Genomic DNA, 26,926 nt, shown 5'->3' with positions numbered 1-26,926 from the left:
CAATGGAAATTGATAACAAAGAGTCAGCTATCTTCCTTTCTTAGTGAATATTTTTCAGTTAGCTACTAAAAGACTTGTGCTCTTGTACAAAAGTTTTTTTTTCATCAGAACCAATTAGACCATATTTGATATCTGAGTCATTAATGTCTTCTTTCTTTAGCACCAGAACAATTTATCATGGAGCCAGGGACTCTCAACGTCTAGCTCCTCAAAATAATTTTTTCGTGCCAGTACTATACATCCATCAGGTAAAGCTGCTGTGTGGTGTAATTTAAGACTGCTATGCACAACCATTTTTACTCTCCTTCCTTCTAAAACTGATTCCTAGTAGCCCACTCCCTCACATTCCATTGCTTTGGACTTCATTCAGGAAACTTCCTTTTCTTTCATGGAGTGTCAAACTAAACCATGGTCTAGAGGCTAGGATTCAGCGCTCTCACCGCCGCGGCCCGGGTTCGATTCCCGGTCAGTGAAAGTGAGGTCCTCGGAATGTTTTTGCCAAAAACACCAACCTTTCAAAGAAATGATGCACTTTCAGTTCAGCGCATCATTTCTAATACTTGAGCAACAGTGAGATGTCAAAACAGACAATGGAAATTGATAACAAAGAGTCAGCTATCTTCCTTTCTTAGTGAATATTTTTCAGTTAGCTACTAAAAGACGTGCTCTTGTACAAAAGTATTTTTTTCATCAGAACCAATTAGACCATATTTGATATCTGAGTCATTAATGTCTTCTTTCTTTAGCACCAGAACAATTTATCATGGAGCCAGGGACTCTCAACGTCTAGCTCCTCAAAATAATTTTTTCGTGCCAGTACTATACATCCATCAGGTAAAGCTGCTGTGTGGTGTAATTTAAGACTGCTATGCACAACCATTTTTACTCTCCTTCCTTCTAAAACTGATTCCTAGTAGCCCACTCCCTCACATTCCATTGCTTTGGACTTCATTCAGGAAACTTCCTTTTCTTTCATGGAGTGTCAAACTAAACCATCCCTCCCTGGTGGTCTAGAGGCTAGGATTCAGCGCTCTCACCGCCGCGGCCCGGGTTCGATTCCCGGTCAGTGAAAGTGAGGTCCTCGGAATGTTTTTGCCAAAAACACCAACCTTTCAAAGAAATGATGCACTTTCAGTTCAGCGCATCATTTCTAATACTTGAGCAACAGTGAGATGTCAAAACAGACAATGGAAATTGATAACAAAGAGTCAGCTATCTTCCTTTCTTAGTGAATATTTTTCAGTTAGCTACTAAAAGACGTGCTCTTGTACAAAAGTATTTTTTTCATCAGAACCAATTAGACCATATTTGATATCTGAGTCATTAATGTCTTCTTTCTTTAGCACCAGAACAATTTATCATGGAGCCAGGGACTCTCAACGTCTAGCTCCTCAAAATAATTTTTTCGTGCCAGTACTATACATCCATCAGGTAAAGCTGCTGTGTGGTGTAATTTAAGGCTGCTATGCACAACCATTTTTACTCTCCTTCCTTCTAAAACTGATTCCTAGTAGCCCACTCCCTCACATTCCATTGCTTTGGACTTCATTCAGGAAACTTCCTTTTCTTTCATGGAGTGTCAAACTAAACCATCCCTCCCTGGTGGTCTAGAGGCTAGGATTCGGCGCTCTCACCGCCGCGGCCCGGGTTCGATTCCCGGTCAGTGAAAGTGAGGTCCTCGGAATGTTTTTGCAAAAAACACCAACCTTTCAAAGAAATGATGCACTTTCAGTTCAGCGCATCATTTCTAATACTTGAGCAACAGTGAGATGTCAAAACAGACAATGGAAATTGATAACAAAGAGTCAGCTATCTTCCTTTCTTAGTGAATATTTTTCAGTTAGCTACTAAAAGACGTGCTCTTGTACAAAAGTATTTTTTTCATCAGAACCAATTAGACCATATTTGATATCTGAGTCATTAATGTCTTCTTTCTTTAGCACCAGAACAATTTATCATGGAGCCAGGGACTCTCAACGTCTAGCTCCTCAAAATAATTTTTTCGTGCCAGTACTATACATCCATCAGGTAAAGCTGCTGTGTGGTGTAATTTAAGACTGCTATGCACAACCATTTTTACTCTCCTTCCTTCTAAAACTGATTCCTAGTAGCCCACTCCCTCACATTCCATTGCTTTGGACTTCATTCAGGAAACTTCCTTTTCTTTCATGGAGTGTCAAACTAAACCATCCCTCCCAGGTGGTCTAGTGGCTAGGATTCGGCGCTCTCACCGCCGCGGCCCGGGTTCGATTCCCGGTCAGGGAAAGTGAGGTCCTCTGAATATTTTTGCCAAAAACACCAACCTTTCAAAGAAATGATGCACTTTATGTTCAGCGCATCATTTCTAATACTTGAGCAACAGTGAGTTGTCAAAACAGACAATGGAAATTGATAACAAAGAGTCAGCTATCTTCCTTTCTTAGTGAATATTTTTCAGTTAGCTACTAAAAGACTTGTGCTCTTGTACAAAAGTTTTTTTTTCATCAGAACCAATTAGACCATATTTGATATCTGAGTCATTAATGTCTTCTTTCTTTAGCACCAGAACAATTTATCATGGAGCCAGGGACTCTCAACGTCTAGCTCCTCAAAATAATTTTTTCGTGCCAGTACTATACATCCATCAGGTAAAGCTGCTGTGTGGTGTAATTTAAGACTGCTATGCACAACCATTTTTACTCTCCTTCCTTCTAAAACTGATTCCTAGTAGCCCACTCCCTCACATTCCATTGCTTTGGACTTCATTCAGGAAACTTCCTTTTCTTTCGTGGAGTGTCAAACTAAACCATGGTCTAGAGGCTAGGATTCAGCGCTCTCACCGCCGCGGCCCGGGTTCGATTCCCGGTCAGTGAAAGTGAGGTCCTCGGAATGTTTTTGCCAAAAACACCAACCTTTCAAAGAAATGATGCACTTTCAGTTCAGCGCATCATTTCTAATACTTGAGCAACAGTGAGATGTCAAAACAGACAATGGAAATTGATAACAAAGAGTCAGCTATCTTCCTTTCTTAGTGAATATTTTTCAGTTAGCTACTAAAAGACGTGCTCTTGTACAAAAGTATTTTTTTCATCAGAACCAATTAGACCATATTTGATATCTGAGTCATTAATGTCTTCTTTCTTTAGCACCAGAACAATTTATCATGGAGCCAGGGACTCTCAACGTCTAGCTCCTCAAAATAATTTTTTCGTGCCAGTACTATACATCCATCAGGTAAAGCTGCTGTGTGGTGTAATTTAAGACTGCTATGCACAACCATTTTTACTCTCCTTCCTTCTAAAACTGATTCCTAGTAGCCCACTCCCTCACATTCCATTGCTTTGGACTTCATTCAGGAAACTTCCTTTTCTTTCATGGAGTGTCAAACTAAACCATCCCTCCCTGGTGGTCTAGAGGCTAGGATTCAGCGCTCTCACCGCCGCGGCCCGGGTTCGATTCCCGGTCAGTGAAAGTGAGGTCCTCGGAATGTTTTTGCCAAAAACACCAACCTTTCAAAGAAATGATGCACTTTCAGTTCAGCGCATCATTTCTAATACTTGAGCAACAGTGAGATGTCAAAACAGACAATGGAAATTGATAACAAAGAGTCAGCTATCTTCCTTTCTTAGTGAATATTTTTCAGTTAGCTACTAAAAGACGTGCTCTTGTACAAAAGTATTTTTTTCATCAGAACCAATTAGACCATATTTGATATCTGAGTCATTAATGTCTTCTTTCTTTAGCACCAGAACAATTTATCATGGAGCCAGGGACTCTCAACGTCTAGCTCCTCAAAATAATTTTTTCGTGCCAGTACTATACATCCATCAGGTAAAGCTGCTGTGTGGTGTAATTTAAGGCTGCTATGCACAACCATTTTTACTCTCCTTCCTTCTAAAACTGATTCCTAGTAGCCCACTCCCTCACATTCCATTGCTTTGGACTTCATTCAGGAAACTTCCTTTTCTTTCATGGAGTGTCAAACTAAACCATCCCTCCCTGGTGGTCTAGAGGCTAGGATTCGGCGCTCTCACCGCCGCGGCCCGGGTTCGATTCCCGGTCAGTGAAAGTGAGGTCCTCGGAATGTTTTTGCAAAAAACACCAACCTTTCAAAGAAATGATGCACTTTCAGTTCAGCGCATCATTTCTAATACTTGAGCAACAGTGAGATGTCAAAACAGACAATGGAAATTGATAACAAAGAGTCAGCTATCTTCCTTTCTTAGTGAATATTTTTCAGTTAGCTACTAAAAGACGTGCTCTTGTACAAAAGTATTTTTTTCATCAGAACCAATTAGACCATATTTGATATCTGAGTCATTAATGTCTTCTTTCTTTAGCACCAGAACAATTTATCATGGAGCCAGGGACTCTCAACGTCTAGCTCCTCAAAATAATTTTTTCGTGCCAGTACTATACATCCATCAGGTAAAGCTGCTGTGTGGTGTAATTTAAGACTGCTATGCACAACCATTTTTACTCTCCTTCCTTCTAAAACTGATTCCTAGTAGCCCACTCCCTCACATTCCATTGCTTTGGACTTCATTCAGGAAACTTCCTTTTCTTTCATGGAGTGTCAAACTAAACCATCCCTCCCTGGTGGTCTAGAGGCTAGGATTCGGCGCTCTCACCGCCGCGGCCCGGGTTCGATTCCCGGTCAGTGAAAGTGAGGTCCTCGGAATGTTTTTGCCAAAAACACCAACCTTTCAAAGAAATTATGCACTTTCAGTTCAGCGCATCATTTCTAATACTTGAGCAACAGTGAGATGTCAAAACAGACAATGGAAATTGATAACAAAGAGTCAGCTATCTTCCTTTCTTAGTGAATATTTTTCAGTTACCTACTAAAAGACTTGTGCTCTTGTACAAAAGTATTTTTTTCATCAGAACCAATTAGACCATATTTGATATCTGAGTCATTAATGTCTTCTTTCTTTAGCACCAGAACAATTTATCATGGAGCCAGGGACTCTCAACGTCTAGCTCCTCAAAATAATTTTTTCGTGCCAGTACTATACATCCATCAGGTAAAGCTGCTGTGTGGTGTAATTTAAGACTGCTATGCACAACCATTTTTACTCTCCTTCCTTCTAAAACTGATTCCTAGTAGCCCACTCCCTCACATTCCATTGCTTTGGACTTCATTCAGGAAACTTCCTTTTCTTTCATGGAGTGTCAAACTAAACCATCCCTCCCTGGTGGTATAGTGGCTAGGATTCGGCGCTCTCACCGCCGCGACCTGGGTTCGATTCCCGGTCAGGGAAAGTGAGGTCCTCTGAATATTTTTGCCAAAAACACCAACCTTTCAAAGAAATGATGCACTTTCAGTTCAGCGCATCATTTCTAATACTTGAGCAACAGTGAGTTGTCAAAACAGACAATGGAAATTGATAACAAAGAGTCAGCTATCTTCCTTTCTTAGTGAATATTTTTCAGTTAGCTACTAAAAGACTTGTGCTCTTGTACAAAAGTATTTTTTTCATCAGAACCAATTAGACCATATTTGATATCTGAGTCATTAATGTCTTCTTTCTTTAGCACCAGAACAATTTATCATGGAGCCAGGGACTCTCAACGTCTAGCTCCTCAAAATAATTTTTTCGTGCCAGTACTATACATCCATCAGGTAAAGCTGCTGTGTGGTGTAATTTAAGACTGCTATGCACAACCATTTTTACTCTCCTTCCTTCTAAAACTGATTCCTAGTAGCCCACTCTCTCACATTCCTTTGCTTTGGACTTCATTCAGGAAACTTCCTTTTCTTTCATGGAGTGTCAAACTAAACCATCCCTCCCTGGTGGTCTAGTGGCTAGGATTCGGCGCTCTCACCACCGTGGCCCGGTTTCGATTCCCAGTCAGGGAAAGTGAGGTCCTTGGAATATTTTTGCCAAAAACACCAACCTTTCAAAGAAATGATGCACTTTCAGTTCAGCGCATCATTTCTAATACTTGAGCAACAGTGAGTTGTCAAAACAGACAATGGAAATTGATAACAAAGAGTCAGCTATCTTCCTTTCTTAGTGAATATTTTTCAGTTAGCTACTAAAAGACTTGTGCTCTTGTACAAAAGTATTTTTTTCATCAGAACCAATTAGACCTTATTTGATATCTGAATCATTAATGTCTTCTTTCTTTAGCACCAGAACAATTTATCATGGAGCCAGGTACTCTCAACGTCTAGCTCCTCAAAATAATTTTTTCGTGCCAGTACTATACATCCATCAGGTAAAGCTGCTGTGTGGTGTAATTTAAGACTGCTGTGCACAACCATTTTTACTCTCCTTCCTTCTAAAACTGATTCCTAGTAGCCCACTCCCTCACATTCCATTGCTTTGGACTTCATTCAGGAAACTTCCTTTTCTTTCATGGAGTGTCAAACTAAACCATCCCTCCCTGGTGGTCTAGTGGCTAGGATTCGGCGCTCTCACCGCCGCGGCCCGGGTTCGATTCCCGGTCAGGGAAAGTGAGGTCCTCGGAATGTTTTTGCCAAAAACACCAACCTTTCAAAGAAATGATGCACTTTCAGTTCAGCGCATCATTTCTAATACTTGAGCAACAGTGAGTTGTCAAAACAGACAATGGAAATTGATAACAAAGAGTCAGCTATCTTCCTTTCTTAGTGAATATTTTTCAATTAGCTACTAAAAGACTTGTGCTCTTGTACAAAAGTATTTTTTTCATCAGAACCAATTAGACCATATTTGATATCTGAGTCATTAATGTCTTCTTTCTTTAGCACCAGAACAATTTATCATGGAGCCAGGGACTCTCAACGTCTAGCTCCTCAAAATAATTTTTTCGTGCCAGTACTATACATCCATCAGGTAAAGCTGCTGTGTGGTGTAATTTAAGACTGCTATGCACAACCATTTTTACTCTCCTTCCTTCTAAAACTGATTCCTAGTAGCCCACTCCCTCACATTCCATTGCTTTGGACTTCATTCAGGAAACTTCCTTTTCTTTCATGGAGTGTCAAACAAAACCATCCCTCCCTGGTGGTCTAGTGGCTAGGATTCGGCGCTCTCACCGCCGCGGCCCGGGGTCGATTCCCGGTCAGGGAAAGTGAGGTCCTCGGAATATTTTTGCCAAAAACACCAACCTTTCAAAGAAATGATGCACTTTCAGTTCAGCGCATCATTTCTAATACTTGAGCAACAGTGAGTTGTCAAAACAGACAATGGAAATTGATAACAAAGAGTCAGCTATCTTCCTTTCTTAGTGAATATTTTTCAGTTAGCTACTAAAAGACTTGTGCTCTTGTACAAAAGTATTTTTTTCATCAGAACCAATTAGACCATATTTGATATCTGAGTCATTAATGTCTTCTTTCTTTAGCACCAGAACAATTTATCATGGAGCCAGGGACTCTCAACGTCTAGCTCCTCAAAATAATTTTTTCGTGCCAGTACTATACATCCATCAGTTAAAGCTGCTGTGTGGTGTAATTTAAGACTGCTATGCACAACCATTTTTACTCTCCTTCCTTCTAAAACTGATTCCTAGTAGCCCACTCCCTCACATTCCATTGCTTTGGACTTCATTCAGGAAACTTCCTTTTCTTTCATGGAGTGTCAAACAAAACAATCCCTCCCTGGTGGTCTAGTGGCTAGGATTCGGCGCTCTCACTGCCGCGGCCCGGGGTCGATTCCCGGTCAGGGAAAGTGAGGTCCTCGGAATATTTTTGTCAAAAACACCAACCTTTCAAAGAAATGATGCACTTTCAGTTCAGCGCATCATTTCTAATAGTTGAGCAACAGTGAGTTGTCAAAACAGACAATGGAAATTGATAACAAAGAGTCAGCTATCTTCCTTTCTTAGTGAATATTTTTCAGTTAGCTACTAAAAGACGTGCTCTTGTACAAAAGTATTTTTTTCATCAGAACCAATTAGACCATATTTGATATCTGAGTCATTAATGTCTTCTTTCTTTAGCACCAGAACAATTTATCATGGAGCCAGGGACTCTCAACGTCTAGCTCCTCAAAATAATTTTTTCGTGCCAGTACTATACATCCATCAGGTAAAGCTGCTGTGTGGTGTAATTTAAGACTGCTATGCACAACCATTTTTACTCTCCTTCCTTCTAAAACTGATTCCTAGTAGCCCACTCCCTCACATTCCATTGCTTTGGACTTCATTCAGGAAACTTCCTTTTCTTTCATGGAGTGTCAAACAAAACCATCCCTCCCTGGTGGTCTAGTGGCTAGGATTCGGCGCTCTCACCGCCGCGGCCCGGGGTCGATTCCCGGTCAGGGAAAGTGAGGTCCTCGGAATATTTTTGCCAAAAACACCAACCTTTCAAAGAAATGATGCACTTTCAGTTCAGCGCATCATTTCTAATACTTGAGCAACAGTGAGTTGTCAAAACAGACAATGGAAATTGATAACAAAGAGTCAGCTATCTTCCTTTCTTAGTGAATATTTTTCAGTTAGCTACTAAAAGACTTGTGCTCTTGTACAAAAGTATTTTTTTCATCAGAACCAATTAGACCATATTTGATATCTGAGTCATTAATGTCTTCTTTCTTTAGCACCAGAACAATTTATCATGGAGCCAGGGACTCTCAACGTCTAGCTCCTCAAAATAATTTTTTCGTGCCAGTACTATACATCCATCAGTTAAAGCTGCTGTGTGGTGTAATTTAAGACTGCTATGCACAACCATTTTTACTCTCCTTCCTTCTAAAACTGATTCCTAGTAGCCCACTCCCTCACATTCCATTGCTTTGGACTTCATTCAGGAAACTTCCTTTTCTTTCATGGAGTGTCAAACAAAACAATCCCTCCCTGGTGGTCTAGTGGCTAGGATTCGGCGCTCTCACTGCCGCGGCCCGGGGTCGATTCCCGGTCAGGGAAAGTGAGGTCCTCGGAATATTTTTGTCAAAAACACCAACCTTTCAAAGAAATGATGCACTTTCAGTTCAGCGCATCATTTCTAATAGTTGAGCAACAGTGAGTTGTCAAAACAGACAATGGAAATTGATAACAAAGAGTCAGCTATCTTCCTTTCTTAGTGAATATTTTTCAGTTAGCTACTAAAAGACGTGCTCTTGTACAAAAGTATTTTTTTCATCAGAACCAATTAGACCATATTTGATATCTGAGTCATTAATGTCTTCTTTCTTTAGCACCAGAACAATTTATCATGGAGCCAGGGACTCTCAACGTCTAGCTCCTCAAAATAATTTTTTCGTGCCAGTACTATACATCCATCAGGTAAAGCTGCTGTGTGGTGTAATTTAAGACTGCTATGCACAACCATTTTTACTCTCCTTCCTTCTAAAACTGATTCCTAGTAGCCCACTCCCTCACATTCCATTGCTTTGGACTTCATTCAGGAAACTTCCTTTTCTTTCATGGAGTGTCAAACTAAACCATCCCTCCCAGGTGGTCTAGTAGCTAGGATTCTGTGCTCTCACCGCTGCAGCCTGGGTTCGATTCCTGGTCAGGGAAAGTGAGGTCCTCGGAATATTTTTGCCAAAAACACCAACCTTTCAAAGAAATGATGCACTTTCAGTTCAGCGCATCATTTCTAATACTTGAGCAACAGTGAGTTGTCAAAACAGACAATGGAAATTGATAACAAAGAGTCAGCTATCTTCCTTTCTTAGTGAATATTTTTCAGTTAGCTACTAAAAGACTTGTGCTCTTGTACAAAAGTATTTTTTTTGACATGGAGTGTCAAACTAAACCATCCCTCCCTGGTGGTCTACTGGCTAGGATTCGGCGCTTTCACCGCCGCGGCCTGGGTTCGATTCCCTGGCTGGGAAAGTGAGGTCCTTGGAATATTTTTGCCAAAAAAACAAACCTTTCAAAGAAATGATGCACTTTCAGTTCAGCGCATCATTTCTAATACTTGAGCAACAGTGAGATGTCAAAACAGACAATGGAAATTGATAACAGAGAGTCAGCTATCTTCCTTTCTTAGTGAATATTTTTCAGTTAGCTACTAAAAGACTTGTGCTCTTGTACAAAAGTATTTTTTTCATCAGAACCAATTAGACCATATTTGATATCTGAATCATTAATGTCTTCTTTCTTTAGCACCAGAACAATTTATCATGGAGCCAGGGACTCTCAACGTCTAGCTCCTCAAAATAATTTTTTTGTGCCAGTACTATACATCCATCAGGTAAAGCTGCTGTGTGGTGTAATTTAAGACTGCTATGCACAACCATTTTTACTCTCCTTCATTCTAAAACTGATTCCTAGTAGCCCACTCCCTCACATTCCATTGCTTTGGACTTCATTCAGGAAACTTCCTTTTCTTTCATGGAGTGTCAAACTAAACCATCCCTCCCTGGTGGTCTAGTGGCTAGGATTCGGCGCTCTCACCACCGCGGCCCGGGTTTGATTCCCAGTCAGGGAAACTGAGGTCCTCGGAATATTTTTGCCAAAAACACCAACCTTTCAAAGAAATGATGCACTTTCAGTTCAGCGCATCATTTCTAATACTTGAGCAACAGTGAGTTGTCAAAACAGACAATGGAAATTGATAACAAAGAGTCAGCTATCTTCCTTTCTTAGTGAATATTTTTCAGTTAGCTACTAAAAGACTTGTGCTCTTGTACAAAAGTATTTTTTTCATCAGAACCAATTAGACCATATTTGATATCTGAGTCATTAATGTCTTCTTTCTTTAGCACCAGAACAATTTATCATGGAGCCAGGGACTCTCAACGTCTAGCTCCTCAAAATAATTTTTTCGTGCCAGTACTATACATCCATCAGGTAAAGCTGCTGTGTGGTGTAATTTAAGACTGCTATGCACAACCATTTTTACTCTCCTTCCTTCTAAAACTGATTCCTAGTAGCCCACTCCCTCACATTCCATTGCTTTGGACTTCATTCAGGAAACTTCCTTTTCTTTCATGGAGTGTCAAACAAAACCATCCCTCCCTGGTGGTCTAGTGGCTAGGATTCGGCGCTCTCACCGCCGCGGCCCGGGGTCGATTCCCGGTCAGGGAAAGTGAGGTCCTCGGAATATTTTTGCCAAAAACACCAACCTTTCAAAGAAATGATGCACTTTCAGTTCAGCGCATCATTTCTAATAGTTGAGCAACAGTGAGTTGTCAAAACAGACAATGGAAATTGATAACAAAGAGTCAGCTATCTTCCTTTCTTAGTGAATATTTTTCAGTTAGCTACTAAAAGACTTGTGCTCTTGTACAAAAGTATTTTTTTCATCAGAACCAATTAGACCATATTTGATATCTGAGTCATTAATGTCTTCTTTCTTTAGCACCAGAACAATTTATCATGGAGCCAGGGACTCTCAACGTCTAGCTCCTCAAAATAATTTTTTTGTGCCAGTACTATACATCCATCAGGTAAAGCTGCTGTGTGGTGTAATTTAAGACTGCTATGCACAACCATTTTTACTCTCCTTCCTTCTAAAACTGATTCCTAGTAGCCCACTCCCTCACATTCCATTGCTTTGGACTTCATTCAGGAAACTTCCTTTTCTTTCATGGAGTGTCAAACTAAACCATCCGTCCCAGGTGGTCTAGTGGCTAGGATTCGGTGCTCTCACCGCTGCAGCCTGGGTTCGATTCCTGGTCAGGGAAAGTGAGGTCCTCGGAATATTTTTGCCAAAAACACCAACCTTTCAAAGAAATGATGCACTTTCAGTTCAGCGCATCATTTCTAATACTTGAGCAACAGTGAGTTGTCAAAACAGACAATGGAAATTGATAACAAAGAGTCAGCTATCTTCCTTTCTTAGTGAATATTTTTCAGTTAGCTACTAAAAGACTTGTGCTCTTGTACAAAAGTATTTTTTTTGACATGGAGTGTCAAACTAAACCATCCCTCCCTGGTGGTCTACTGGCTAGGATTCGGCGCTCTCACCGCCGCGGCCTGGGTTCGATTCCCTGGCTGGGAAAGTGAGGTCCTTGGAATATTTTTGCCAAAAAAACAAACCTTTCAAAGAAATGATGCACTTTCAGTTCAGCGCATCATTTCTAATACTTGAGCAACAGTGAGATGTCAAAACAGACAATGGAAATTGATAACAGAGAGTCAGCTATCTTCCTTTCTTAGTGAATATTTTTCAGTTAGCTACTAAAAGACTTGTGCTCTTGTACAAAAGTATTTTTTTCATCAGAACCAATTAGACCATATTTGATATCTGAATCATTAATGTCTTCTTTCTTTAGCACCAGAACAATTTATCATGGAGCCAGGGACTCTCAACGTCTAGCTCCTCAAAATAATTTTTTTGTGCCAGTACTATACATCCATCAGGTAAAGCTGCTGTGTGGTGTAATTTAAGACTGCTATGCACAACCATTTTTACTCTCCTTCATTCTAAAACTGATTCCTAGTAGCCCACTCCCTCACATTCCATTGCTTTGGACTTCATTCAGGAAACTACCTTTTCTTTCATGGAGTGTCAAACAAAACCATCCCTCCCTGGTGGTCTAGTGGCTAGGATTCGGCGCTCTCACCGCCACGGCCCGGGGTCGATTCCCGGTCAGGGAAAGTGAGGTCCTCGGAATATTTTTGCCAAAAACACCAACCTTTCAAAGAAATGATGCACTTTCAGTTCAGCGCATCCTTTCTAATAGTTGAGCAACAGTGAGTTGTCAAAACAGACAATGGAAATTGATAACAAAGAGTCAGCTATCTTCCTTTCTTAGTGAATATTTTTCAGTTAGCTACTAAAAGACTTGTGCTCTTGTACAAAAGTATTTTTTTCATCAGAACCAATTAGACCATATTTGATATCTGAGTCATTAATGTCTTCTTTCTTTAGCACCAGAACAATTTATCATGGAGCCAGGGACTCTCAACGTCTAGCTCCTCAAAATAATTTTTTCGTGCCAGTACTATACATCCATCAGGTAAAGCTGCTGTGTGGTGTAATTTAAGACTGCTATGCACAACCATTTTTACTCTCCTTCCTTCTAAAACTGATTCCTAGTAGCCCACTCCCTCACATTCCATTGCTTTGGACTTCATTCAGGAAACTTCCTTTTCTTTCATGGAGTGTCAAACTAAACCATCCCTCCCAGGTGGTCTAGTGGCTAGGATTCGGTGCTCTCACCGCTGCAGCCTGGGTTCGATTCCTGGTCAGGGAAAGTGAGGTCCTCGGAATATTTTTGCCAAAAACACCAACCTTTCAAAGAAATGATGCACTTTCAGTTCAGCGCATCATTTCTAATACTTGAGCAACAGTGAGTTGTCAAAACAGACAATGGAAATTGATAACAAAGAGTCAGCTATCTTCCTTTCTTAGTGAATATTTTTCAGTTAGCTACTAAAAGACTTGTGCTCTTGTACAAAAGTATTTTTTTTGACATGGAGTGTCAAACTAAACCATCCCTCCCTGGTGGTCTACTGGCTAGGATTCGGCGCTCTCACCGCCGCGGCCTGGGTTCGATTCCCTGGCTGGGAAAGTGAGGTCCTTGGAATATTTTTGCCAAAAAAACAAACCTTTCAAAGAAATGATGCACTTTCAGTTCAGCGCATCATTTCTAATACTTGAGCAACAGTGAGATGTCAAAACAGACAATGGAAATTGATAACAGAGAGTCAGCTATCTTCCTTTCTTAGTGAATATTTTTCAGTTAGCTAATAAAAGACTTGTGCTCTTGTACAAAAGTATTTTTTTCATCAGAACCAATTAGACCATATTTGATATCTGAATCATTAATGTCTTCTTTCTTTAGCACCAGAACAATTTATCATGGAGCCAGGGACTCTCAACGTCTAGCTCCTCAAAATAATTTTTTTGTGCCAGTACTATACATCCATCAGGTAAAGCTGCTGTGTGGTGTAATTTAAGACTGCTATGCACAACCATTTTTACTCTCCTTCATTCTAAAACTGATTCCTAGTAGCCCACTCCCTCACATTCCATTGCTTTGGACTTCATTCAGGAAACTTCCTTTTCTTTCATGGAGTGTCAAACTAAACCATCCCTCCCTGGTGGTCTAGTGGCTAGGATTCGGCGCTCTCACCGCCGCGGCCCGGGTTTGATTCCCGGTCAGGGAAACTGAGGTCCTCGGAATATTTTTGCCAAAAACACCAACCTTTCAAAGAAATGATGCACTTTCAGTTCAGCGCATCATTTCTAATACTTGAGCAACAGTGAGTTGTCAAAACAGACAATGGAAATTGATAACAAAGAGTCAGCTATCTTCCTTTCTTAGTGAATATTTTTCAGTTAGCTACTAAAAGACTTGTGCTCTTGTACAAAAGTATTTTTTTCATCAGAACCAATTAGACCATATTTGATATCTGAGTCATTAATGTCTTCTTTCTTTAGCACCAGAACAATTTATCATGGAGCCAGGGACTCTCAACGTCTAGCTCCTCAAAATAATTTTTTCGTGCCAGTACTATACATCCATCAGGTAAAGCTGCTGTGTGGTGTAATTTAAGACTGCTATGCACAACCATTTTTACTCTCCTTCCTTCTAAAACTGATTCCTAGTAGCCCACTCCCTCACATTCCATTGCTTTGGACTTCATTCAGGAAACTTCCTTTTCTTTCATGGAGTGTCAAACAAAACCATCCCTCCCTGGTGGTCTAGTGGCTAGGATTCGGCGCTCTCACCGCCGCGGCCCGGGGTCGATTCCCGGTCAGGGAAAGTGAGGTCCTCGGAATATTTTTGCCAAAAACACCAACCTTTCAAAGAAATGATGCACTTTCAGTTCAGCGCATCATTTCTAATACTTGAGCAACAGTGAGTTGTCAAAACAGACAATGGAAATTGATAACAAAGAGTCAGCTATCTTCCTTTCTTAGTGAATATTTTTCAGTTAGCTACTAAAAGACGTGCTCTTGTACAAAAGTATTTTTTTCATCAGAACCAATTAGACCATATTTGATATCTGAGTCATTAATGTCTTCTTTCTTTAGCACCAGAACAATTTATCATGGAGCCAGGGACTCTCAACGTCTAGCTCCTCAAAATAATTTTTTCGTGCCAGTACTATACATCCATCAGGTAAAGCTGCTGTGTGGTGTAATTTAAGACTGCTATGCACAACCATTTTTACTCTCCTTCCTTCTAAAACTGATTCCTAGTAGCGCACTCCCTCACATTCCATTGCTTTGGACTTCATTCAGGAAACTTCCTTTTCTTTCATGGAGTGTCAAACTGGTGGTCTAGTGGCTAGGATTCGGCGCTCTCACCGCCGCGGCCCGGGTTCGATTCCCGGTAAGGGAAAGTGAGGTCCTCTGAATATTTTTGCCAAAAACACCAACCTTTCAAAGAAATGATGCACTTTCAGTTCAGCGCATCATTTCTAATACTTGAGCAACAGTGAGTTGTCAAAACAGACAATGGAAATTGATAACAAAGAGTCAGCTATCTTCCTTTCTTAGTGAATATTTTTCAGTTAGCTACTAAAAGACTTGTGCTCTTGTACAAAAGTATTTTTTTCATCAGAACCAATTAGACCATATTTGATATCTGAGTCATTAATGTCTTCTTTCTTTAGCACCAGAACAATTTATCATGGAGCCAGGGACTCTCAACGTCTAGCTCCTCAAAATAATTTTTTCGTGCCAGTACTATACATCCATCAGGTAAAGCTGCTGTGTGGTGTAATTTAAGACTGCTATGCACAACCATTTTTACTCTCCTTCCTTCTAAAACTGATTCCTAGTAGCGCACTCCCTCACATTCCATTGCTTTGGACTTCATTCAGGAAACTTCCTTTTCTTTCATGGAGTGTCAAACTAAACCATCCCTCCCTGTTGGTCTAGAGGCTAGGATTCGGCGCTCTCACCGCCGCGGCCCGGGTTCGATTCCCGGTCAGTGAAAGAGAGGTCCTCTGAATATTTTTGCCAAAAACACCAACCTTTCAAAGAAATGATGCACTTTCAGTTCAGCGCATCATTTCTAATAATTGAGCAACAGTGAGATGTCAAAACAGGCAATGGAAATTGAAAACAAAGAGTCAGCTATCTTCCTTTCTTAGTGAATATTTTTCAGTTAGCTACTAAAAGACTTGTGCTCTTGTACAAAAGTATTTTTTTTGACATGGAGTGTCAAACTAAACCATCCCTCCCTGGTGGTCTACTGGCTAGGATTCGGCGCTCTCACCGCCGCGGCCCGGGTTCGATTCCCGGTCAGGGAAAGTGAGGTCCTTGGAATATTTTTGCCAAAAACACCAACCTTTCAAAGAAATGATGCACTTTCAGTTCAGCGCATTATTTCTAATACTTGAGCAACAGTGAGTTGTCAAAACAGACAATGGAAATTGATAACAAAGAGTCAGCTATCTTCCTTTCTTAGTGAATATTTTTCAGTTAGCTACTAAAAGACTTGTGCTCTTGTACAAAAGTATTTTTTTCATCAGAACCAATTAGACCTTATTTGATATCTGAATCATTAATGTCTTCTTTCTTTAGCACCAGAACAATTTATCATGGAGCCAGGTACTCTCAACGTCTAGCTCCTCAAAATAATTTTTTCGTGCCAGTACTATACATCCATCAGGTAAAGCTGCTGTGTGGTGTAATTTAAGACTGCTGTGCACAACCATTTTTACTCTCCTTTCTTCTAAAACTGATTCCTAGTAGCCCACTCCCTCACATTCCATTGCTTTGGACTTCATTCAGGAAACTTCCTTTTCTTTCATGGAGTGTCAAACTAAACCATTCCTCCCTGGTGGTCTAGTGGCTAGGATTCGGCGCTCTCACCGCCGCGGCCCGGGTTCGATTCCCGGTCAGGGAAAATGAGGTCCTCGGAATGTTTTTGCCAAAAACACCAACCTTTCAAAGAAATGATGCACTTTCAGTTCAGCGCATCATTTCTAATACTTGAGCAACAGTGAGATGTCAAAACAGACAATGGAAATTGATAACAAAGAGTCAGCTATCTTCCTTTCTTAGTGAATATTTTTCAGTTAGCTACTAAAAGACTTGTGCTCTTGTACAAAAGTATTTTTTTCATCAGAACCAATTAGACCATATTTGATATCTGAGTCATTAATGTCTTCTTTCTTTAGCACCAGAACAATTTATCATGGAGCCAGGGACTCTCAACGTCTAGCTCCTCAAAATAATTTTTTCGTGCCAGTACTATACATCCATCAGGTAAAGCTGCTGTGTGGTGTAATTTAAGACTGCTATGCACAACCATTTTTACTCTCCTTCCTTCTAAAACTGATTCCTAGTAGCGCACTCCCTCACATTCCATTGCTTTGGACTTCATTCAGGAAACTTCCTTTTCTTTCATGGAGTGTCAAACTGGTGGTCTAGTGGCTAGGATTCGGCGCTCTCACCGCCGCGGCCCGGGTTCGATTCCCGGTCAGGGAAAGTGAGGTCCTCTGAATATTTTTGCCAAAAACACCAACCTTTCAAAGAAATGATGCACTTTCAGTTCAGCGCATCATTTCTAATACTTGAGCAACAGTGAGTTGTCAAAACAGACAATGGAAATTGATAACAAAGAGTCAGCTATCTTCCTTTCTTAGTGAATATTTTTCAGTTAGCTACTAAAAGACTTGTGCTCTTGTACAAAAGTATTTTTTTCATCAGAACCAATTAGACCATATTTGATATCTGAGTCATTAATGTCTTCTTTCTTTAGCACCAGAACAATTTATCATGGAGCCAGGGACTCTCAACGTCTAGCTCCTCAAAATAATTTTTTCGTGCCAGTACTATACATCCATCAGGTAAAGCTGCTGTGTGGTGTAATTTAAGACTGCTATGCACAACCATTTTTACTCTCCTTCCTTCTAAAACTGATTCCTAGTAGCGCACTCCCTCACATTCCATTGCTTTGGACTTCATTCAGGAAACTTCCTTTTCTTTCATGGAGTGTCAAACTAAGCCATCCCTCCCTGGTGGTCTAGTGGCTAGGATTCGGCGCTCTCACCGCCGCGGCCCGGGTTCGATTCCCGGTCAGGGAAAGTGAGGTCCTCTGAATATTTTTGCCAAAAACACCAACCTTTCAAAGAAATGATGCACTTTCAGTTCAGCGCATCATTTCTAATACTTGAGCAACAGTGAGTTGTCAAAACAGACAATGGAAATTGATAACAAAGAGTCAGCTATCTTCCTTTCTTAGTGAATATTTTTCAGTTAGCTACTAAAAGACGTGCTCTTGTACAAAAGTATTTTTTTCATCAGAACCAATTAGACCATATTTGATATCTGAGTCATTAATGTCTTCTTTCTTTAGCACCAGAACAATTTATCATGGAGCCAGGGACTCTCAACGTCTAGCTCCTCAAAATAATTTTTTCGTGCCAGTACTATACATCCATCAGGTAAAGCTGCTGTGTGGTGTAATTTAAGACTGCTATGCACAACCATTTTTACTCTCCTTCCTTCTAAAACTGATTCCTAGTAGCGCACTCCCTCACATTCCATTGCTTTGGACTTCATTCAGGAAACTTCCTTTTCTTTCATGGAGTGTCAAACAAAACCATCCCTCCCTGGTGGTCTAGTGGCTAGGATTCGGCGCTCTCACCGCCGCGGCCCGGGGTCGATTCCCGGTCAGGGAAAGTGAGGTCCTCTGAATATTTTTGCCAAAAACACCAACCTTTCAAAGAAATGATGCACTTTCAGTTCAGCGCATCATTTCTAATACTTGAGCAACAGTGAGTTGTCAAAACAGACAATGGAAATTGATAACAAAGAGTCAGCTATCTTCCTTTCTTAGTGAATATTTTTCAGTTAGCTACTAAAAGACTTGTGCTCTTGTACAAAAGTATTTTTTTCATCAGAACCAATTAGACCATATTTGATATCTGAGTCATTAATGTCTTCTTTCTTTAGCACCAGAACAATTTATCATGGAGCCAGGGACTCTCAACGTCTAGCTCCTCAAAATAATTTTTTCGTGCCAGTACTATACATCCATCAGGTAAAGCTGCTGTGTGGTGTAATTTAAGACTGCTATGCACAACCATTTTTACTCTCCTTCCTTCTAAAACTGATTCCTAGTAGCGCACTCCCTCACATTCCATTGCTTTGGACTTCATTCAGGAAACTTCCTTTTCTTTCATGGAGTGTCAAACTAAACCATCCCTCCCTGGTGGTCTAGTGGCTAGGATTCGGCGCTCTCACCGCCGCGGCCCGGGTTCGATTCCCGGTCAGGGAAAGTGAGGTCCTCTGAATATTTTTGCCAAAACACCAACCTTTCAAAGAAATGATGCACTTTCAGTTCAGCGCATCATTTCTAATACTTGAGCAACAGTGAGTTGTCAAAACAGACAATGGAAATTGATAACAAAGAGTCAGCTATCTTCCTTTCTTAGTGAATATTTTTCAGTTAGCTACTAAAAGACTTGTGCTCTTGTACAAAAGTATTTTTTTCATCAGAACCAATTAGACCATATTTGATATCTGAGTCATTAATGTCTTCTTTCTTTAGCACCAGAACAATTTATCATGGAGCCAGGGACTCTCAACGTCTAGCTCCTCAAAATAATTTTTTCGTGCCAGTACTATACATCCATCAGGTAAAGCTGCTGTGTGGTGTAATTTAAGACTGCTATGCACAACCATTTTTACTCTCCTTCCTTCTAAAACTGATTCCTAGTAGCCCACTCCCTCACATTCCATTGCTTTGGACTTCATTCAGGAAACTTCCTTTTCTTTCATGGAGTGTCAAACAAAACCATCCCTCCCTGGTGGTCTAGTGGCTAGGATTCGGCGCTCTCACCGCCGCGGCCCGGGGTCGATTCCCGGTCAGGGAAAGTGAGGTCCTCTGAATATTTTTGCCAAAAACACCAACCTTTCAAAGAAATGATGCACTTTCAGTTCAGCGCATCATTTCTAATACTTGAGCAACAGTGAGTTGTCAAAACAGACAATGGAAATTGATAACAAAGAGTCAGCTATCTTCCTTTCTTAGTGAATATTTTTCAGTTAGCTACTAAAAGACTTGTGCTCTTGTACAAAAGTATTTTTTTCATCAGAACCAATTAGACCATATTTGATATCTGAGTCATTAATGTCTTCTTTCTTTAGCACCAGAACAATTTATCATGGAGCCAGGGACTCTCAACGTCTAGCTCCTCAAAATAATTTTTTCGTGCCAGTACTATACATCCATCAGGTAAAGCTGCTGTGTGGTGTAATTTAAGACTGCTATGCACAACCATTTTTACTCTCCTTCCTTCTAAAACTGATTCCTAGTAGCCCACTCCCTCACATTCCATTGCTTTGGACTTCATTCAGGAAACTTCCTTTTCTTTCATGGAGTGTCAAACTAAACCATCCCTCCCTGGTGGTCTAGAGGCTAGGATTCGGTGCTCTCACCGCCGCGGCCCGGGTTCGATTCCCGGTCAGGGAAAGTGAGGTCCACGGAATGTTTTTGCCAAAAACACCAACCTTTCAAAGAAATGATGCACTTTCAGTTCAGCGCATCATTTCTAATACTTGAGCAACAGTGAGTTGTCAAAACAGACAATGGAAATTGATAACAAAGAGTCAGCTATCTTCCTTTCTTAGTGAATATTTTTCAGTTAGCTACTAAAAGACGTGCTCTTGTACAAAAGTATTTTTTTCATCAGAACCAATTAGACCATATTTGATATCTGAGTCATTAATGTCTTCTTTCTTTAGCACCAGAACAATTTATCATGGAGCCAGGGACTCTCAACATCTAGCTCCTCAAAATAATTTTTTCGTGCCAGTACTATACATCCATCAGGTAAAGCTGCTGTGTGGTGTAATTTAAGACTGCTATGCACAACCATTTTTACTCTCCTTCCTTCTAAAACTGATTCCTAGTAGCGCACTCCCTCACATTCCATTGCTTTGGACTTCATTCAGGAAACTTCCTTTTCTTTCATGGAGTGTCAAACTAAACCATCCCTCCCTGGTGGTCTAGTGGCTAGGATTCGGCGCTCTCACCGCCGCGGCCCGGGTTCGATTCCCGGTCAGGGAAAGTGAGGTCCTCTGAATATTTTTGCCAAAACACCAACCTTTCAAAGAAATGATGCACTTTCAGTTCAGCGCATCATTTCTAATACTTGAGCAACAGTGAGTTGTCAAAACAGACAATGGAAATTGATAACAAAGAGTCAGCTATCTTCCTTTCTTAGTGAATATTTTTCAGTTAGCTACTAAAAGACTTGTGCTCTTGTACAAAAGTATTTTTTTCATCAGAACCAATTAGACCATATTTGATATCTGAGTCATTAATGTCTTCTTTCTTTAGCACCAGAACAATTTATCATGGAGCCAGGGACTCTCAACGTCTAGCTCCTCAAAATAATTTTTTCGTGCCAGTACTATACATCCATCAGGTAAAGCTGCTGTGTGGTGTAATTTAAGACTGCTATGCACAACCATTTTTACTCTCCTTCCTTCTAAAACTGATTCCTAGTAGCCCACTCCCTCACATTCCATTGCTTTGGACTTCATTCAGGAAACTTCCTTTTCTTTCATGGAGTGTCAAACAAAACCATCCCTCCCTGGTGGTCTAGTGGCTAGGATTCGGCGCTCTCACCGCCGCGGCCCGGGGTCGATTCCCGGTCAGGGAAAGTGAGGTCCTCGGAATATTTTTGCCAAAACACCAACCTTTCAAAGAAATGATGCACTTTCAGTTCAGCGCATCATTTCTAATACTTGAGCAACAGTGAGTTGTCAAAACAGACAATGGAAATTGATAACAAAGAGTCAGCTATCTTCCTTTCTTAGTGAATATTTTTCAGTTAGCTACTAAAAGACTTGTGCTCTTGTACAAAAGTATTTTTTTCATCAGAACCAATTAGACCATATTTGATATCTGAGTCATTAATGTCTTCTTTCTTTAGCACCAGAACAATTTATCATGGAGCCAGGGACTCTCAACGTCTAGCTCCTCAAAATAATTTTTTCGTGCCAGTACTATACATCCATCAGGTAAAGCTGCTGTGTGGTGTAATTTAAGACTGCTATGCACAACCATTTTTACTCTCCTTCCTTCTAAAACTGATTCCTAGTAGCCCACTCCCTCACATTCCATTGCTTTGGACTTCATTCAGGAAACTTCCTTTTCTTTCATGGAGTGTCAAACAAAACCATCCCTCCCTGGTGGTCTAGTGGCTAGGATTCGGCGCTCTCACCGCCGCGGCCCGGGGTCGATTCCCGGTCAGGGAAAGTGAGGTCCTCGGAATATTTTTGCCAAAAACACCAACCTTTCAAAGAAATGATGCACTTTCAGTTCAGCGCATCATTTCTAATACTTGAGCAACAGTGAGTTGTCAAAACAGACAATGGAAATTGATAACAAAGAGTCAGCTATCTTCCTTTCTTAGTGAATATTTTTCAGTTAGCTACTAAAAGACTTGTGCTCTTGTACAAAAGTATTTTTTTCATCAGAACCAATTAGACCATATTTGATATCTGAGTCATTAATGTCTTCTTTCTTTAGCACCAGAACAATTTATCATGGAGCCAGGGACTCTCAACGTCTAGCTCCTCAAAATAATTTTTTCGTGCCAGTACTATACATCCATCAGGTAAAGCTGCTGTGTGGTGTAATTTAAGACTGCTATGCACAACCATTTTTACTCTCCTTCCTTCTAAAACTGATTCCTAGTAGCCCACTCCCTCACATTCCATTGCTTTGGACTTCATTCAGGAAACTTCCTTTTCTTTCATGGAGTGTCAAACAAAACCATCCCTCCCTGGTGGTCTAGTGGCTAGGATTCGGCGCTCTCACCGCCGCGGCCCGGGGTCGATTCCCGGTCAGGGAAAGTGAGGTCCTCGGAATATTTTTGCCAAAACACCAACCTTTCAAAGAAATGATGCACTTTCAGTTCAGCGCATCATTTCTAATACTTGAGCAACAGTGAGTTGTCAAAACAGACAATGGAAATTGATAACAAAGAGTCAGCTATCTTCCTTTCTTAGTGAATATTTTTCAGTTAGCTACTAAAAGACTTGTGCTCTTGTACAAAAGTATTTTTTTCATCAGAACCAATTAGACCATATTTGATATCTGAGTCATTAATGTCTTCTTTCTTTAGCACCAGAACAATTTATCATGGAGCCAGGGACTCTCAACGTCTAGCTCCTCAAAATAATTTTTTCGTGCCAGTACTATACATCCATCAGGTAAAGCTGCTGTGTGGTGTAATTTAAGACTGCTATGCACAACCATTTTTACTCTCCTTCCTTCTAAAACTGATTCCTAGTAGCCCACTCCCTCACATTCCATTGCTTTGGACTTCATTCAGGAAACTTCCTTTTCTTTCATGGAGTGTCAAACAAAACCATCCCTCCCTGGTGGTCTAGTGGCTAGGATTCGGCGCTCTCACCGCCGCGGCCCGGGGTCGATTCCCGGTCAGGGAAAGTGAGGTCCTCGGAATATTTTTGCCAAAAACACCAACCTTTCAAAGAAATGATGCACTTTCAGTTCAGCGCATCATTTCTAATACTTGAGCAACAGTGAGTTGTCAAAACAGACAATGGAAATTGATAACAAAGAGTCAGCTATCTTCCTTTCTTAGTGAATATTTTTCAGTTAGCTACTAAAAGACGTGCTCTTGTACAAAAGTATTTTTTTCATCAGAACCAATTAGACCATATTTGATATCTGAGTCATTAATGTCTTCTTTCTTTAGCACCAGAACAATTTATCATGGAGCCAGGGACTCTCAACGTCTAGCTCCTCAAAATAATTTTTTCGTGCCAGTACTATACATCCATCAGGTAAAGCTGCTGTGTGGTGTAATTTAAGACTGCTATGCACAACCATTTTTACTCTCCTTCCTTCTAAAACTGATTCCTAGTAGCGCACTCCCTCACATTCCATTGCTTTGGACTTCATTCAGGAAACTTCCTTTTCTTTCATGGAGTGTCAAACTAAACCATCCCTCCCTGGTGGTCTAGTGGCTAGGATTCGGCGCTCTCACCGCCGCGGCCCGGGTTCGATTCCCGGTCAGGGAAAGTGAGGTCCTCTGAATATTTTTGCCAAAACACCAACCTTTCAAAGAAATGATGCACTTTCAGTTCAGCGCATCATTTCTAATACTTGAGCAACAGTGAGTTGTCAAAACAGACAATGGAAATTGATAACAAAGAGTCAGCTATCTTCCTTTCTTAGTGAATATTTTTCAGTTAGCTACTAAAAGACTTGTGCTCTTGTACAAAAGTATTTTTTTCATCAGAACCAATTAGACCATATTTGATATCTGAGTCATTAATGTCTTCTTTCTTTAGCACCAGAACAATTTATCATGGAGCCAGGGACTCTCAACGTCTAGCTCCTCAAAATAATTTTTTCGTGCCAGTACTATACATCCATCAGGTAAAGCTGCTGTGTGGTGTAATTTAAGACTGCTATGCACAACCATTTTTACTCTCCTTCCTTCTAAAACTGATTCCTAGTAGCCCACTCCCTCACATTCCATTGCTTTGGACTTCATTCAGGAAACTTCCTTTTCTTTCATGGAGTGTCAAACAAAACCATCCCTCCCTGGTGGTCTAGTGGCTAGGATTCGGCGCTCTCACCGCCGCGGCCCGGGGTCGATTCCCGGTCAGGGAAAGTGAGGTCCTCGGAATATTTTTGCCAAAAACACCAACCTTTCAAAGAAATGATGCACTTTCAGTTCAGCGCATCATTTCTAATACTTGAGCAACAGTGAGTTGTCAAAACAGACAATGGAAATTGATAACAAAGAGTCAGCTATCTTCCTTTCTTAGTGAATATTTTTCAGTTAGCTACTAAAAGACTTGTGCTCTTGTACAAAAGTATTTTTTTCATCAGAACCAATTAGACCATATTTGATATCTGAGTCATTAATGTCTTCTTTCTTTAGCACCAGAACAATTTATCATGGAGCCAGGGACTCTCAACGTCTAGCTCCTCAAAATAATTTTTTTGTGCCAGTACTATACATCCATCAGGTAAAGCTGCTGTGTGGTGTAATTTAAGACTGCTATGCACAACCATTTTTACTCTCCTTCCTTCTAAAACTGATTCCTAGTAGCCCACTCCCTCACATTCCATTGCTTTGGACTTCATTCAGGAAACTTCCTTTTCTTTCATGGAGTGTCAAACAAAACCATCCCTCCCTGGTGGTCTAGTGGCTAGGATTCGGCGCTCTCACCGCCGCGGCCCGGGGTCGATTCCCGGTCAGGGAAAGTGAGGTCCTCGGAATATTTTTGCCAAAAACACCAACCTTTCAAAGAAATGATGCACTTTCAGTTCAGCGCATCATTTCTAATACTTGAGCAACAGTGAGTTGTCAAAACAGACAATGGAAATTGATAACAAAGAGTCAGCTATCTTCCTTTCTTAGTGAATATTTTTCAGTTAGCTACTAAAAGACGTGCTCTTGTACAAAAGTATTTTTTTCATCAGAACCAATTAGACCATATTTGATATCTGAGTCATTAATGTCTTCTTTCTTTAGCACCAGAACAATTTATCATGGAGCCAGGGACTCTCAACGTCTAGCTCCTCAAAATAATTTTTTCGTGCCAGTACTATACATCCATCAGGTAAAGCTGCTGTGTGGTGTAATTTAAGACTGCTATGCACAACCATTTTTACTCTCCTTCCTTCTAAAACTGATTCCTAGTAGCGCACTCCCTCACATTCCATTGCTTTGGACTTCATTCAGGAAACTTCCTTTTCTTTCATGGAGTGTCAAACTAAACCATCCCTCCCTGGTGGTCTAGTGGCTAGGATTCGGCGCTCTCACCGCCGCGGCCCGGGTTCGATTCCCGGTCAGGGAAAGTGAGGTCCTCTGAATATTTTTGCCAAAACACCAACCTTTCAAAGAAATGATGCACTTTCAGTTCAGCGCATCATTTCTAATACTTGAGCAACAGTGAGTTGTCAAAACAGACAATGGAAATTGATAACAAAGAGTCAGCTATCTTCCTTTCTTAGTGAATATTTTTCAGTTAGCTACTAAAAGACTTGTGCTCTTGTACAAAAGTATTTTTTTCATCAGAACCAATTAGACCATATTTGATATCTGAGTCATTAATGTCTTCTTTCTTTAGCACCAGAACAATTTATCATGGAGCCAGGGACTCTCAACGTCTAGCTCCTCAAAATAATTTTTTCGTGCCAGTACTATACATCCATCAGGTAAAGCTGCTGTGTGGTGTAATTTAAGACTGCTATGCACAACCATTTTTACTCTCCTTCCTTCTAAAACTGATTCCTAGTAGCCCACTCCCTCACATTCCATTGCTTTGGACTTCATTCAGGAAACTTCCTTTTCTTTCATGGAGTGTCAAACAAAACCATCCCTCCCTGGTGGTCTAGTGGCTAGGATTCGGCGCTCTCACCGCCGCGGCCCGGGGTCGATTCCCGGTCAGGGAAAGTGAGGTCCTCGGAATATTTTTGCCAAAAACACCAACCTTTCAAAGAAATGATGCACTTTCAGTTCAGCGCATCATTTCTAATACTTGAGCAACAGTGAGTTGTCAAAACAGACAATGGAAATTGATAACAAAGAGTCAGCTATCTTCCTTTCTTAGTGAATATTTTTCAGTTAGCTACTAAAAGACGTGCTCTTGTACAAAAGTATTTTTTTCATCAGAACCAATTAGACCATATTTGATATCTGAGTCATTAATGTCTTCTTTCTTTAGCACCAGAACAATTTATCATGGAGCCAGGGACTCTCAACGTCTAGCTCCTCAAAATAATTTTTTCGTGCCAGTACTATACATCCATCAGGTAAAGCTGCTGTGTGGTGTAATTTAAGACTGCTATGCACAACCATTTTTACTCTCCTTCCTTCTAAAACTGATTCCTAGTAGCGCACTCCCTCACATTCCATTGCTTTGGACTTCATTCAGGAAACTTCCTTTTCTTTCATGGAGTGTCAAACTAAACCATCCCTCCCTGGTGGTCTAGTGGCTAGGATTCGGCGCTCTCACCGCCGCGGCCCGGGTTCGATTCCCGGTCAGGGAAAGTGAGGTCCTCTGAATATTTTTGCCAAAACACCAACCTTTCAAAGAAATGATGCACTTTCAGTTCAGCGCATCATTTCTAATACTTGAGCAACAGTGAGT

General features: G+C 40.7%; 10 non-coding genes across 10 annotated transcripts; all 10 read left to right on the top strand.

The window, feature by feature from the left end:
- The first annotated feature begins 6,369 nt into the window (after window positions 1–6,369).
- On the top strand, window positions 6,370–6,441 carry TRNAE-CUC (transfer RNA glutamic acid (anticodon CUC)). The gene has a single exon. It is a non-coding gene; the product is annotated as a tRNA-Glu (tRNA).
- Window positions 6,442–13,905: 7,464 nt separating this feature from the next.
- TRNAE-CUC (transfer RNA glutamic acid (anticodon CUC)) lies at window positions 13,906–13,977 on the top strand. The gene has a single exon. It is a non-coding gene; the product is annotated as a tRNA-Glu (tRNA).
- Window positions 13,978–16,601: 2,624 nt separating this feature from the next.
- TRNAE-CUC (transfer RNA glutamic acid (anticodon CUC)) lies at window positions 16,602–16,673 on the top strand. The gene has a single exon. It is a non-coding gene; the product is annotated as a tRNA-Glu (tRNA).
- A 1,111-nt stretch (window positions 16,674–17,784) lies between these two features.
- TRNAE-CUC (transfer RNA glutamic acid (anticodon CUC)) lies at window positions 17,785–17,856 on the top strand. Its single transcript has one exon. It is a non-coding gene; the product is annotated as a tRNA-Glu (tRNA).
- A 1,124-nt stretch (window positions 17,857–18,980) lies between these two features.
- On the top strand, window positions 18,981–19,052 carry TRNAE-CUC (transfer RNA glutamic acid (anticodon CUC)). Its single transcript has one exon. It is a non-coding gene; the product is annotated as a tRNA-Glu (tRNA).
- A 1,125-nt stretch (window positions 19,053–20,177) lies between these two features.
- Window positions 20,178–20,249, top strand: TRNAE-CUC (transfer RNA glutamic acid (anticodon CUC)). Its single transcript has one exon. It is a non-coding gene; the product is annotated as a tRNA-Glu (tRNA).
- Window positions 20,250–20,774: 525 nt separating this feature from the next.
- Window positions 20,775–20,846, top strand: TRNAE-CUC (transfer RNA glutamic acid (anticodon CUC)). The gene has a single exon. It is a non-coding gene; the product is annotated as a tRNA-Glu (tRNA).
- A 2,918-nt stretch (window positions 20,847–23,764) lies between these two features.
- Window positions 23,765–23,836, top strand: TRNAE-CUC (transfer RNA glutamic acid (anticodon CUC)). Its single transcript has one exon. It is a non-coding gene; the product is annotated as a tRNA-Glu (tRNA).
- Window positions 23,837–25,558: 1,722 nt separating this feature from the next.
- TRNAE-CUC (transfer RNA glutamic acid (anticodon CUC)) lies at window positions 25,559–25,630 on the top strand. The gene has a single exon. It is a non-coding gene; the product is annotated as a tRNA-Glu (tRNA).
- A 1,123-nt stretch (window positions 25,631–26,753) lies between these two features.
- On the top strand, window positions 26,754–26,825 carry TRNAE-CUC (transfer RNA glutamic acid (anticodon CUC)). The gene has a single exon. It is a non-coding gene; the product is annotated as a tRNA-Glu (tRNA).
- The last annotated feature ends 101 nt before the right edge of the window (window positions 26,826–26,926 follow it).

Source organism: Taudactylus pleione, unplaced genomic scaffold (assembly GCF_031769625.1).
Source record: "Taudactylus pleione unplaced genomic scaffold, aTauple2 ptg001386l, whole genome shotgun sequence".
NCBI classification, from domain to species: domain Eukaryota; kingdom Metazoa; phylum Chordata; class Amphibia; order Anura; family Myobatrachidae; genus Taudactylus; species Taudactylus pleione.
This window is presented reverse-complemented; position numbering and strand designations above follow the sequence as displayed.